Source organism: Vanacampus margaritifer, chromosome 1, assembly GCF_051991255.1.
Source record: "Vanacampus margaritifer isolate UIUO_Vmar chromosome 1, RoL_Vmar_1.0, whole genome shotgun sequence".
Classification (NCBI taxonomy): domain Eukaryota; kingdom Metazoa; phylum Chordata; class Actinopteri; order Syngnathiformes; family Syngnathidae; genus Vanacampus; species Vanacampus margaritifer.
Window position 1 is genome coordinate 6,498,583 of NC_135432.1, and position 14,859 is coordinate 6,513,441.

At 39.7% G+C, this 14,859-nt stretch overlaps 1 long non-coding RNA gene across 4 annotated transcripts in view; it reads left to right on the forward strand.

The window, feature by feature from the left end:
• Positions 1-14,859, forward strand: part of LOC144057812 (uncharacterized) — a 243,209-nt gene that overhangs the window by 49,889 nt on the left and 178,461 nt on the right. The window lies entirely within an intron of this gene.

Genomic DNA, 14,859 nt, shown 5'->3' on the forward strand with positions numbered 1-14,859 from the left:
ATACGTCTACTCCTTCCCCAGCTTTTCTAAGCCGGGGTGGCCCGACTACCGCAATGCCATCTGGCATCGCAGCATGCCGAAAGCCTCGTGACCACACACACTTGCCCGCAGACGCACACAAACGCACAAACGCAAGGACACTTTCCAGTGCACGATATACGATATCCAAGCTTCCAGATCATTGCGGTCCCGAGCGTCGCACACCACATACTCGCACATGAGCAACCCTGTTGAGTCACCTGCTTCATTGGTTTCCCAATAGAGGGAGCCGGGGAGCATCTATTGGGGGCTAAACTCGACTTTGTGACAGTACAAGACTGTTCCGTGCTACCCGTTCATAGATGGACACGGGTGAGATGTGTTCCATGCTGAATACAAAGGAAATAAAATGTCTCCAAAAGGAGAACCAACAATTACATGCAAATTCACATTCTTGAGGTCACAATCTCAATTTGTCTTGGACGCTCTTGAAACATTCTAATACCATACGCTTTAAAATGTTTCTCATGTGGTCATTCTTTTGGTTTGAGCTGAGATGAATTGATAACTACGTAGGAGAGCAAAACTGAAATATTTCATGTGAATAGAAGTAGGCATGTCTTTTGAAGTGTTTTGTTTGTATTGTAAATACATTTATTTTCCTTGCAACGTCTTCTGTTCAGGGTCCCATCAGGGCATGCAGCCTTAGCCAACTGAACAACAGCAAAAGATGGAATATAAACTGAATTTGTTTCCGTTCAGTCTTCAATTCCGCTTATCCGGGGTCGGGTCGCGGGGGCAGCAGCTTTAGCAGGGACGCCCAGACTTCCCTCTCCCCAGCCACTTCACCCAGCTCCTCCAACGAGATCCCAAGGCGTTCACCAGGCCAGCCGAGCGACATAGTCTCTCCAGCGTGTCCTGGATCGTCCCCGGGGCCTCCCGCCGGTAGGACATGCCCGGAACACCTCCCCAGGGAGGCGTCCAGCAGGCATCCGAACCAGATGCCCGAGCCACCTCAACTGGTTGTGAATTTAATCCAGTGGAAACTCACCTGATGGCCTGGAGTCTAGTCGGCAGCCTGATGGAGACTCAAGTCTCTGCTGGTTGTGAAAAGGTTTTTGCTACATCTCCTCGAGACTAGCTGAATTGCCACAGAGTCGCGGTCAATTCTCAATATTCAAACATGTTCAATTCTTCTGAGACCTTTTGGAGACTTATTCAAGTCTTGAGAAGACTCGGAGATGTCATGGAGACTAATTCTGTCCATGCCTGAGGAGCTGTCTCCACAAGCTCTCTGCAACGTCTCTGAAACCTTTTGAAGACCACGCATGCATCTCCTCAAAGTCTACATGACAACGCTTGACCCACTAAACCACAGGACTTGGAGACCATGTGACTGATAGACCACAGGACTGAGCCTATCCCTGGAGAACCCAAGAACCCTTTTCTTCTTTGGAAAATTATAAATTATACATTAAATGACTGCTATAAATTCACTGAACACCAAAATATCTGTTTTTTCAATTTTAACCCTTTTTTTTTAACTAGCTCAGAGTTGCTAATTTATCAATATATATATATATAAAACATACTTCTAGGCATTCTGCAACATGATATGAAATAGATTAACAAAAAAAACACAATTTTACCATCTGATGATTTGCTGAGAAGATAGTTTTGTTTGGATTGATTTCCAGCTCAACAAAACAGCATTTTGCCAGCCATCTTGTCACCACCACTCTGGCTCATGTAAGTGCAATATTCATCCACTAGATGGCCCCATGCAGGGGTCAGAAGTGGCACTCTGGACTTTTGAAGTTAAAAAAAAAAAAAAAGGTCTTTGTTATTTGAGTAGCAGAATTTATAGGGCCCAAATTTGACCCCGCGGGTTCTCCAGGGTTATGCCGAGTTGACTACAGCAGGTCTCTTGAGACACCTCAGAGACGTTACAGAAACAAATTCTGTCCATGAATGGGCTCATCCAAGCGAATTGATCTCTGCAAGATGTCATACCGATAAGTGAAAGTAAAACTTTGGTCCCGTGACCTCTCCACCAGTAAGGTAGGCTCTTTTAAAAAACAAGTCCACCTTTGTAGAATATCAGTCTACAAAAAAATGCATCCAAACAACTCACTTTGATTGTCACTGAACACGGCTGAAACAGAACTGCTGGCAAGTGTAGCAATTAGCAAATGAGCTTCGGAAGGTGATATGGTTGGAGCTCCGTTTGGTGCTGTGTCGGGCGGGGGTGCTCTAGGTGGTGATATGAATGTGTGTTCGGGGTGTGGCGGGTGGTGGGATTGTGTGTGTATGTGTGTGTGTGAATGTGGTGTGCTGCCAGGTGCGAGTGGGGGTCTGTGGCAGTATATTTATTAGCGGCTGTCAGGGAGGTGACAGTTTGATGAATGGTGCAGAGTAATCAGGGCTGGGCTGTGACAGGCTTGCACGCACAGCCTTCTACCTGCCAAACAGCCCAATCTCACGCGCGCGCACGCGCAAACACACGCACGCAAACACACACAACTCTACATACGCACATAAAGTGTAAAGCACATGAGCAAACTTGGTCACCTGTAAATATCCCCCTCTTAGCAGATAAACTACATCATCAAAATGTCTTCATCCTCTGCTTTTATCTGCTTGTTAGATGACACATTGCCTGGAGATGAATGAACTTGATACATTAGCAGCGATATAAATTGTTGCAGTGTTTTAAACTTTAAATCTTTGCTAACTTTTAATAGTCATGATGGAGATAAATACAGCATTTTTTTTAAACTGTAAGTCACTCTGGAGCATAAAGTTGCATTTGTTGGGCAAATTTATTTTATAAAAACTTAGAGCAATATGCTCCACTTTTGTTGCCATTAGTACTTTTCTTCTGCTCCCATTTCTTCTTCTACTTACTTTTGGCGGTTGGCATATGCTTTTGGTACATTACCTTCTTTAGCATGCTATAAAGTAATGAAGGTGGTAATAAATGACTACCTTCTTCTAGTGTTAAAATGATTAGGGAATTGGGATTTTTGGGTGCCGGTTTGGGTTTGGGTGTGATTTCACTGTCTGCCATTAGATGGTGGAACAGTACTGTGTTTGACACTTTCTGAATTTGAAAGAAGAAGAGTGAAAACAGGAAGTAATTCAAGCGCAGCCTAGTTTTTGCTGAAGAATATTGAATGAAAATTCATATAATATTGATATTGAAATCCTCTTTTATTATTCATTTTATGCCTGCAGAAAGCATGGCTGTGGGTTCATTTTGTAATGTACATCTTTGGATGTGATTTTTGATGTATATTGTTAGATGATAAGTTATTGTTTACTGTAAACACAAGGATTGGTACACTCTCTGTACACTATCATTGTCTTATTCAGGCTCTCTCTTATTACATTGTGCATTTAAATGCATTTGTATTATTTTAAATCTCTACACAGTGTGTTTAAAGACGTTCAAAAACAAATGAGTTCCATTCAAACATATCTAAGAAGTATTTAAATATTGTGGCTTTCAATTATTGCGGGTGGGATGGAACGTAACTGTAACGTTTCGAAACAATTTATCCTGAACTTTTTTTTTTTTATTAACATCACAAAAACAAGGTTGCCTAGATTTTTTCGCACCTACTTAAATAATACTATTTTACCATTCAAGTGCATTCCCAAAACCAACCTGTTGTTTATGTAAGAAAACCTAGATCACCTCTTGCATTTCTTCTCAAACGTTAAATGGAAATCATCACTTCTGTGTGAGCTCCCAATGCATCCAAACCAGCAAGTAATAGGAGAGTTGTAATAATGTGACTTCGGCTTGGTTTTCCAAAGTGTTTTCCACAGATTCTGTTGACAGACCACAGTCTGGCCCTTAGGAGATGAGCCCAAGTTGAGACAAGAGGAGTGGGAAAATGTGAGGGAGAGGAAGGGAAACAAAATGATGGAAGACTGGAGAAGATTACCACAGTGTTTGTTTGCTGTTATTATATTTATATGTTGCGTGAACCGTGGGATCTGCTGACACTCCAATAGGTGGAGTGTACAGCATGATAGATAGATAGATAGATAGATAGATAGATAGATAGATGGATAAATACTTCACATACTACACTTCACTTTCCTTTCTTTTCTTTGGTCCTTCCTCGGGTCTCCTGACGGCCTCACGGCTCTGGCTGGGTTCTGAAGTGTTCAGTTTGGGTGAACGGTATGGGATTTTTTAATAGGTTTTAGGTGAACTAATTTATACACACACATGTACATACACATACTCACCCACATACAAAATAAAAATGTATTTAAAAAAAAACAAAACAAAAAAAACAGATAGATAGATGTTTTTCTGTATGGTAGAAACAGTTATAGAACAGCTTGTTGAATAAATGTATTCAACATTGACAGAAATTAAATTAACATCCTTTTTAATGGTTGAATAATTGGACTATTAAATTTGATCTCTTCCTGCAAGGGAGGATTCACTGCCAGGTTGAGTAAACACTGCTACAGTAACACTTCTCACTCCTTCTCACTAGTGGAAATCAATTGGGCCGCAATTGCAGTATTTGACCCACCACACCCCATCTTTCCTTCCAGCCATACATCCTCCACGGCCTGGAGAAAAAACGAGACAGACAGTTAACTCATCTTTTGCACACCCAAATCAGGAAGATAAAGCATTTAGCAGTAAGCGATTTCATCAAATGTTAAACATGCCTGGTCACTAATTCTCGAGGTTTGCTAATCTTGAAACCTTGCCAAATCGAGGTTATATTTCAGTCACAAGTTACTGCTCCGTAACAAAGTAATTAAAACAATTTACAGACACATCTTATTCTTTAAGAGTTTACTATCAAGACCATCAAGTCAATAACATTGTTTACTGAGCTAATAAATGTAAAAGAATCTCACACCCTGCATTCAGATCATTTCTCCTCTCCTGGACACGCCTCCAAGAATGCACATTTAAAGTTCCTGTAAAAACGTCTTCTAAAAACGCGCAAAAAAAAAAAAGTCTTCTAAAAATGGATGCTACTTCATCTTGCGTCTTTATGACACCTACATATAACTACTCTATATTTTTGAGCCATGAAAATATATACGCTTAAAGACTATGGTCGCTGGACTATATCATACCAGGTTGTCATGTGGTATCATGCCGTGATAACGAGAAGTTCTAAAGAGGCCACGCCAGTGCGAAGGCCCGGTCCACATGCAGGCTGTCACGTCACACTCTTTTTCCTCTCGCTTTTCCATCTTCTCTCTGTGATGTTCGTGCAATCACAGCCGACGAGGCACTCCAGGTTTCGCATAATCGTGGCTTTTCAATTTTGTTCAACATACTGAAATATTTATATTGAAATATTATCTAGCTAGCTAGCGAACAAAGATGCTCAAGTTTTTATTTTTTAGCCACACCCCAAAAATCTGGAAAACTGAAATGGTGAAAAACAGCCCAATGCTATATTGCCACACTTTGTTGACTGTTTTGACAATTCCAGAAATGGCTAAACATGTACAGGGAGTCCTCAAGCAACGTCGCACGCGACCTACGTCGTTTTGACTTAACGGCGCCCGTGGCTCGTCCATAGCACCTTTTTTTCCGTTAATATCCCACAGTAATCACGCCATTTTAAAGTTATTTAAAGTTGTGTTGTTGTTACCACCAGCAACGGACGTCCATCAGCCGGTCGGCTCGCCATCAGGTGCGTCACATTTCCGTGTTGGTTCCGGCGTCTTCCGGGTCACACAAATATATATTTTTAAATTACTGTACAAAGTATTTTGATAAAAATATCGACTTTAATGGGGAAATCTGACTTTGGGTCGCAGCGTAGAAACGGAACTCCGCCGTAACTTGAGAACTCCCTGTATTGCATTTAGAAACAAATCAGGATCTTTAAGGATTGAATCATTGACGCGTTTCATTTCGGCTGCCCCTCCGTCAACTTTCTGAAATCTGATTAGCCTGTCAGGTTAACATGACATGACAGCAATAAACATGTGGCCTGGCTGCACACGGTTAATCATTAACATGTTCTTTCTCTGGGTTTAACATTAGCCAGCAGATTGGGGCGTGATTAGGTCAACTCACCATTTTAAAATTGGGGTAAGGAAGTACTTGCTGCACAACTGCAATCCATAGTCAGCTATCTTTTGACATTTTTAAGCAAAGGTTAATCTAATGAGGTAAATCTTACACACATCCGCAAAACATGTTTTGATACCATAGTTGATGCTGAGCTAAATATTTAAAGCATATATAGATGATAAGCTAACTTGGAGTTGATTGCGAAAGTTTGGCTTTGCGTTTTTGATGTTTGCTTCTTTCTGTGTAAATGATTGTGTATTGCAATTTTGTCCAAGTCAATTACCACATCAAGCACGTTTCATAGGAATATTTTTAACACGGAAGACAAGAAAGACTTGAGCTCAAACTTCCGCCGAGGTGGAAAACTTATAGTCTGCGTATCAAAACCCAAGATTGCCAAACAAATATTTAATTCACGTTGTTACACGTGTGAAAGTGAGGCAGGGTTTTACAGTTCCATTGGCAGCTGCAAATAGAAAGCGGAAAAACAAAGTCCTGTTTTCCGATGCCGATGTGTTGATGGATTCTTGCTACGCAGTATGCACGCTATCCAAGTTCCATGGAAATCAGTATTGTACTTGTTGTGTAATCTGAATATAATACATAGAGACATTCTACATGTAGATTTAATGATGAAACAGACCCCAGCTAAAGCTGCTATATTGGTTGTTTTTCACAGAGCATATATGCCCCTGTATATTGCCATGTTGTCTGTCTGCATGTGTTGCTATGGTTTGTCTTCAAATGTAAAGGTGTTCAAAGGTTTATAACTAACGCAATATTAGCATTAAGCTAGTGGAATTTCTTGAGACACAGTTAAGGGTTTGGTTAAATACACAAAAATGTATTTCTTAGTTTTACAGTAAACCTCGAGACAGTAAATTCTGTAAATTAGTAAAAACAAAAAAAAAACTCAAGGGTTGAGGGACAAACCCACAACTTCAGGTTAGGAGCCAATTTACTCACTGAGCCATGCAACTCGTACTCGCTCGTGTCAGCTGGAATCTACGTAACTCCACAAGGCCAAAATAAATGGTTTCGGTCTCTTTTTGGATAGAAAAGCAAACAGTAGGAGTGGCATAGTTCAGGTGGTAGAGTGGCAAGCTCCCAAGCTAAACGTTGTGAGTTTGTTCCTCAATCCTTGTGTAACTTTTTCATTTTTTTTTATAAATAAACTTGTATTAGTCAAAATCTCAACTCGCAAAAATTTACTGAGTGAAAAATCGTTCATGTTTTTTTCATGCGATAGCCACATTCTCCCGTACACACTAAATTACTTATAATAGACTATTTTACTCACTTCCAAGTATAAATTGTGCTCGATTTAGAGTGGGACCAAATAGACTGTGCTGAGAGTAAAATTTACTCTACAGAATTTTTGTACTTGTGAGAATAAGCAGCTTTAAGCAAACACTTGGACTCTTTTTGAAGAATTGTATTATTGTTGCTGCAACCTTCTAGCGCTTATATATCAAATTTTTGCTCGCAAGTCAAAGCAAAAAAAAATATATTAAAAAAATCAACCAAGCAACAGCTGTTATCTCAAAAAAAACTCATGCTTTGGGTCACTCAAAAATCGAGGTACCGCTGTATTTATGTTGGGTGTTGCCCTGCGAGCAAAAGTTCATGTTAATCATATCGGCATCATTGCTGGTCAGATGGGTAATGAGAGTCCCGTCCTCCTTGTCACGCTTGCGCCATCCTACCAATATTAATCTCCCTACATCAATCCCACATGGAACTGACAGAAAGCCTCGTGGGGAATACGCAAACACACGTGGGCATGTGCACGCTCACATCGTCTTCTCACACAGAGGCACTGATGCATGAGCGGGGTGGCAATGATGAATGGAGGTGTTCTTAAGATCGGTGTAATAAGTGTTAGGAACATCCCCTGTGAAAAGCAATGGGCAAGAGTCTGACTCACTGGGGCCGTAATTATCAGCACATTTGACCACACTTAGAAGGCAGAGTGGAGCGAAATGCGAAGCAGGAGTGTTGAAAGAAATGAAATACATTCAAATTTGGCAACGTTGTGTTAGATTTAGGGCTCTTTGGCACACGTAATTAGCTCGGTGATTGTGACCGCCTCTAGCTGGATGATCTGCACCTTTCCATATCCATCCTTTTGGCATTTATTGATTATTGAACATTGAGCATATACCGGGTCAAACTGACCCAACATTCACATCAACAGACTATAAGGTTAATAATAGGATATAACAATGTTTGTTGTGTTGGTTTTGGAATCTTAAACATTCTGGGTCAAATTGACCCATAGTATAATAATTATACCCCCCCCCCCCACCTATTGAATTGTTAAATGTTTATTTACTCAATTTTAAAATTGAAAACTGCAAATTAGTAGTTCCTTGCTGCTTAACTTCTCAATTGAAATGGATCACTTATATTTTCACTAGAGCTCTCAGATTACATCAGATAAATTTTAAAATTTTGATTTATCACGGTTAATCGCTTAATTAAACAAGTTTTTTTAATCAGCATTTTTTGCTCGCCAAATTTAAAGAGCACCTGTTATGTGTTAATTTTTTCAACATTTAATGTTATGGAGACGTCTTCCAAAAAAAATGTTCCACTCCACACGCTCATCCTCCTCTTTCTCTAATCAGTTAATTACTCGCGTAATTAAAAATGGAAAAAACCTTACCCCAATAGTTTGACTGAACAAATATTCTGAATGTCATACGCAAACATTTATTAAATGCTTTACTTTAATGCATGTAGTTATGTTTATTGTTCAAACACAACCAGTGCTACCTTAAACGTAACCATCCGCTGTCATCTTAAGGCTCATCTGCGGTCCAAATTAATAGTGTTATTTATCTGCGGGAATACTAATAATATAGATTAATGTGCTAATTTTTAGTCATTAATTAATTAGTAAATGCTTTAACTTTGACAGGACAAATTTTCTCACATTTTCAATTAAATGTTAAATGTTTATCTGAATGTTTTTGGAACAGTAAACAGTCAAATGGACCCATTTTTAAAATGTGTAGTTATTCACAATGAAACTTTAGTTTATTAGTTCATTTTGGTATATTTGCATTTTTAAACTGGTAATCATGAGATATGATTCATTATCAGGGTGCTTTTGAAACATTAAACATAGCCCAGGTCAAATTGACCCAAGTTAAAGAAATACAAATAGTAGTATTTCATGATGAAACTTATAACATTATAGCTATGTCTGAGAAACCAACCTAACCAGGAGGGTTAAAGGTCAAAGAACCGGCAACGGTTAATTCAGAATTTTTTAATTGCATTGAAGCCTAATAGTAGTCATTTACAGTACGTGACAGGCTAGATTGCACCTGTTGAATTTTAGCTTGGGGGGCCGGGCGGGTTAAAGGCGTCAGAAGTGTGAACATTAGGAGTCAACTTGACAATGTGTCAACACTATCAAGACAGAGGTGACATCTCCAACAAGCTGCCGGTGTTTCTGTGTGCTGCTTTAACACATTCATGTCATTCAGTGTGACAGCAACTCACGTTATTTGTTACCACGTCAATAGCGTTTCGTGCTCATCACAGACGCCAACTGGTACGCCAACCATTTTGTCGACCCCAGCTTGAAAATAAAATTGGAGTCAAAATAACAGCGATCCGTCATTGGAATTGGACCGCTGGATTGGAATAATATTTTTTGCTGATGCATTTAATGAGGTTGTATTAAAGCTCTGATATTACTCAGTTTTTCCTCTGAATAGTAAATCGCTGATTCCGGAACGCCAGTCCAGACATTCATGGGGTACAGAAGTGACACACACTCCATAAATTAATGCCGTATGCAATCTCATGTTGCTGGTCGTAGGTCCATTGAGGCCCGATGCACGGGTCTAAAATGACCTATGAAATAATTGAATTAACAAACAAAGCAGAATCTAGTGCAGTGGTTCACTCAGTTGGCTTTTGCGTAGCTGTTGTGGGCTCAGTCCCCGCTCAACAAATTCATGATTATGATGGACTGAAGAATGGAGGAAGTCTTGAGTGCAAAATCACAAAATCATGCACATTTTCGCTATGTCATCCATCCATCCATCCATTGTCTACCGCTTGTCGGGTCGCGGGGGCAGCAGCTTTAGCACGGAAGCCCAGACTTTCCTCTCCCCAGCCACTTCAGCCAGCTCCTCCGACGGGCTCCCAAGGCGTTCCCAGGCCAGCCGAGAGACGTAGTCTCTCCAGCATGTCCTGGGTTGTCCCCGGGGCCTCCCGCCGGCGGGACATGCCCGGAACACCTCCCCAGGGAGGCGTCCAGGAGGCATCCGAACCAGATGCCCGAGCCACCTCAACTGGTTCTTCTCAACGCGGAGGAGTAGCGGCTCGACACTGAGTCCCTCCCGGATGACCGAGCTTCTCACCCTTCGCTATATAGTTAGTTTTATAAACATAAAATGTAGTTTTCATTTATTTAAAAAAAATTTTTTTCATTTGTAATATATTTGTTAACAAAAACTGTTTTTTCAATATTAGTTTTAGTTTTTGTTAGTTGTCGTTAACCTTGGGTCAGATTCCGTAAAATAGTAATAGAAATTGATATATTAAATTATTATTTAATAATTTTTTGGGCCCATGTCTTTTTTTCATGTCAAAATGATTACGTTACCTTGTATGTCAGCATCACTTTCCTGTCAAGCAATTTGTATCTGACACTTGGATGCAGCCCCCCCCCCCCCCCCCGCTCCCCACCACACACTTCTTTTTTGAACATGTTTTCTCCTTTCTGAACCATCTATCATGCTGCCAGGCTCACTGGGGCCTTTTAAACTGTGGGATTGACGCTTTCTCAGTTGCTGAGCCGGAAAAAGGATTGCAAGCACACAAAGATAAGTGGTGGGCTTGCTGATTTCAGGCAGGGGAAACACGGTGGAAGCTCTGTTAGAACAAATTGACCTTTTTTTTTTTTTTGCCCCGCCAAGGAGTATATGTTTTCATTGTTGGACAAAAAACACTCAATCTTTTTGGAAGGGTGCTTCATGAACCAATGACGAAGCTGTTAATCTGGATCCTTCTTGCTCAGAAAAATCTTGAACATACAAGTAGTGACTGAGGAACATTCTGGGAGCTAACGCTAACGGTGGTTATAGGTGTGTTGTTTATTCGAGACGGGCCCCCGTGTATGTGAATTTTCAGGTTCCTTCCTGTTACACATTGACAAACTTTCTTTCACTTGCGAGTGAGAGTTGTCTGTGAAGATTGGCACTGCTGACGGCATTTGTGTGCACACGCGACATGCGTGTGGATATGCCACATTTGGCAAACATGAGGGAATAACAACACATCTGTCAGCAGGTCTTGTCCCTGCCAGTGGGTTGGAAGCGAACGTGAAGTGTGAATCTCTCAGATGAGCAGAGAACCCGCGATGACACCCCATATCCATGCATACAATCACGACGTGTGCGCGCACGTACTGGGCCTCGTATTGGTTCTATGCGTTCCCCAACACGGTTCGGTATAAGGTAGAAGTTTACAGAATTGAAGGTAGGGGAATTTAATATCCCTACATTCGGTACCACTTATCCTCACTAGGGGTACGGGTGAGCCGGATCCTTTCCAATCTGACCTTTGACAAAAGATGGAGTACACCCTGAATATTGGCAAACAACCTTGTACACTCAAATGTACGGACAATTAAGAGTTTTCAATGATCTTAAGAAACATGATTTTTGGATGTGACATGAATCCCATACAAGCAGAGGAAGAACATGTAAACTTCACACACGAAGGCCGCAGCCCAGATTCGAACCCATGACCTCTGTACTGTGAGGTGGATGTGCTAACAACTTACTTTACACAAGAATCTAGATATAGTCTGGAAAATATAATATAGGATCATCAAGCTTCAGATAAAGGATTGATGGATAATATAATATATAATTAATATAATCCATCCATCCATCTTCTACCGCTTATCTGAGGTCGGGTCGCGGGGGCAGCAGCTTTAGCAGGGAAGCCCAGACCTTCCTCTCCCCAGCCACTTCAACCAGCTCCTCCAGCGGCATTCCAAGGCGTTCCCAGGCCAGCCGAGAGACATAGTCTCTCCAGCGTGTCCTGGGTCGTCCCCGGGGCCTCCCACCGGTGGGACATGCCCGGAACACCTCTCAAGGGAGTCGCCCAGGAGGCAGACTGGGGTAATAATTCAAGGACGGTTTGCCTGAGATTATGGTTCATTTGGGTAAGTTACAGCTCAGTTCGATAGGGTATAAATTTTTTGTTGTCATTTTACATATTTTTAACTGAACTTGTCAGTACTCCAAAAGTGCCATTCCCATCTATGTTATAGAGTATCTGTCCAATAAAAGACAATATACAGTATATACTCAAAATCCTAAATAAAACCAGATTACAGACAAATACAGTTGAAAATGAAAAAAGCGCAAAATGTTGTTTTTGAGGAAGGAAGGAAGTCCCCCCACCCCTTTCAATTCTTTTAATATTTTTGGAGGGAGATTTTTATGTAGATATTTTTTTCATTTTGAATCGAACATAGTGAATCGAACATATTTTTGGAAGGATATGTATGTGTGTGTGCGTGTGTGCACGCGCAATTTTGTTAATTTATGAATGGTTTGGCTCTGGAGATAAATAAAGACAAATATTCGAAACTTGCTGAAGTTCAACTTTCAAATCTGTGAAAATGTAATGCTTTTCAATTGTAGTATTTTGCATTGATGTCTGCTAATGATAAAAAAATGGTTTATATTTGCTAATATTTCCTAAAACTCTACAGTTAAACTTCTCATGGAACTTCCGCACACCTTTACAATCCTCAACACCTTCACTGTTACACACACATAAAAGAATTAAACACCGCACCCACTGTAAGCCCACTCGACACCATTGTGGCCTCCCCCCGTGCACCTCAGCGTCCATCCGTCCATCCTGGCTGCGGACAGTTGTCTTGCTGCGGCCTTTGGCTGTCCCCGCGTCCTCCAATGACACTGAAAATAATGGCAGCCACTCAGTGAAACGTTCCAGTGGCCTCATAAGTGCTGTGCTCTAATCATTTGTCTATTGTCTATTAGCTAAACTCATCAGACTAACTTGACTATGTGTTTAAATCATAATTAGAGATAATAAACCTTCTGCCCTTATTCTTTTTCTCCAAACAGCTTTATGGCACTTTTTCCTCCCCAAATAATTTAATCAAATTAAATTAAGACCTTTCATTTGCGTTTTGTTCCAGTAAATAAGCTGATCTTTTTTGTGTCTGTCAGTAGAGGGCGCTCTGTCCCAAGTGGTCCAACGAACCTGTGCCTTGTGTGTGTGTGCAGGCTTTAATTTCCCAACAGTGCTTTTTATTCTCTTGTGTTACTCAATACACAAACTAGTTGATAATCTGGCTTTTGTTTGACCTTTTATACGGCTAATGAAACACATGTGGATAACAGCTCAGTTTGAATAAGAATAAATAATGGATGGACAAGACAGGGAAATAATTTTTTTATATACCATAACTTTAATGTATTAAAATGTAGTTTGTGTGTGGTTATTATTGTGCTCGTAAAAAGAGTGGCACTTCCACTGCCATCATCTGCTGTCGTTTTAGGCGAGACTAAACAGCTGTCCAGGAATATGTATGCAAAACATCTGGAAGAATGAGTATAAAGTCTAACTTGGCTGTTGTCATTAGATGGCACGCAATGTCTATTTCAAGTCAAGTCTGGTTGTAATTGTTTAAGTAAAGTTGCATACTAAATGCAGAGGACCAACAACCCCCCCCCACCCCCCCCCCCTTTTTTTGAATTTTGATTCTAGACTGTGTAAATTTCAGATTAGGTGAAGCGTTGAATTTTCTGAATTATTTTAAGGATACTTAATGTGTTTGAATATGACAGGGAGACAACTTCGTGACTTACATTACTTTAAGTTTCTACAAATACTTATAGTTAGGGCTTAATTCGATTTGATTTACGATTCACTTCGATTGATTTTCAATTCAGTTAAGATTTTCACACATTACTAATTTTAATGTTATATATTACATCATATATTTACATATTTTTATCATCATTTTTTTTTATTTTATTTATATAAGTGTAAATATAAGTGAAAATGACTCCAAATTGTATTGAAGTGCAGTAAGTCAGGTCTTTCGTAAATGTCAGAAAATACTTCTAAATTCATTTGAAAAGTACATTTCAAGAAAACATCAAGATTATCGAAAAACATTAAGGCTTTTAAGTTAAATTTTATTTTCAAATGAATTTATGGTAAAAAGATGCATTAAAAGGATCAATTTGTGGTTTCATGAATCAAGATCGGTCTATGAAAAGAAATACAGATTTGATTAGATTAACTTTTTTTTTTTTTTTTTTTTTAAACCCAACCCTTACAGTATAGCTGCAACTTGTGTGTGTGTGTGTGTGTGTGTGTGTGTGTGTGTGTGTGTGTGTGTGTGTGTGTGTGTATATATATAAACGAACATTATTTTTTTCCCTGTGCATAATTCCTTAAAATATTATTTAACCATCTGTAGCATGCCAACAAGTATTTCATCGCCACTAGTTGCATTTGCAAATTTGCATTAATGTATAATAAAATGCAAGGTTATCACAAGTGCTTTTAATTCTGAAAAAAATACATAAATAAAATAAAAACAAATTTGCTGTTGTGTTTTCAAGATTTAAAAAAACACTTGGAAATACTATATTTTTCTACTTAAATATATTGTTGTTTGTCTTTTTTAATGTGATCAATTAAAAGTAATTTATTGTATTTTTTATTTATGTCATTTTAACTTATGTAATTTACCACATTTGTGCCACAGTGTTATTGTAGGT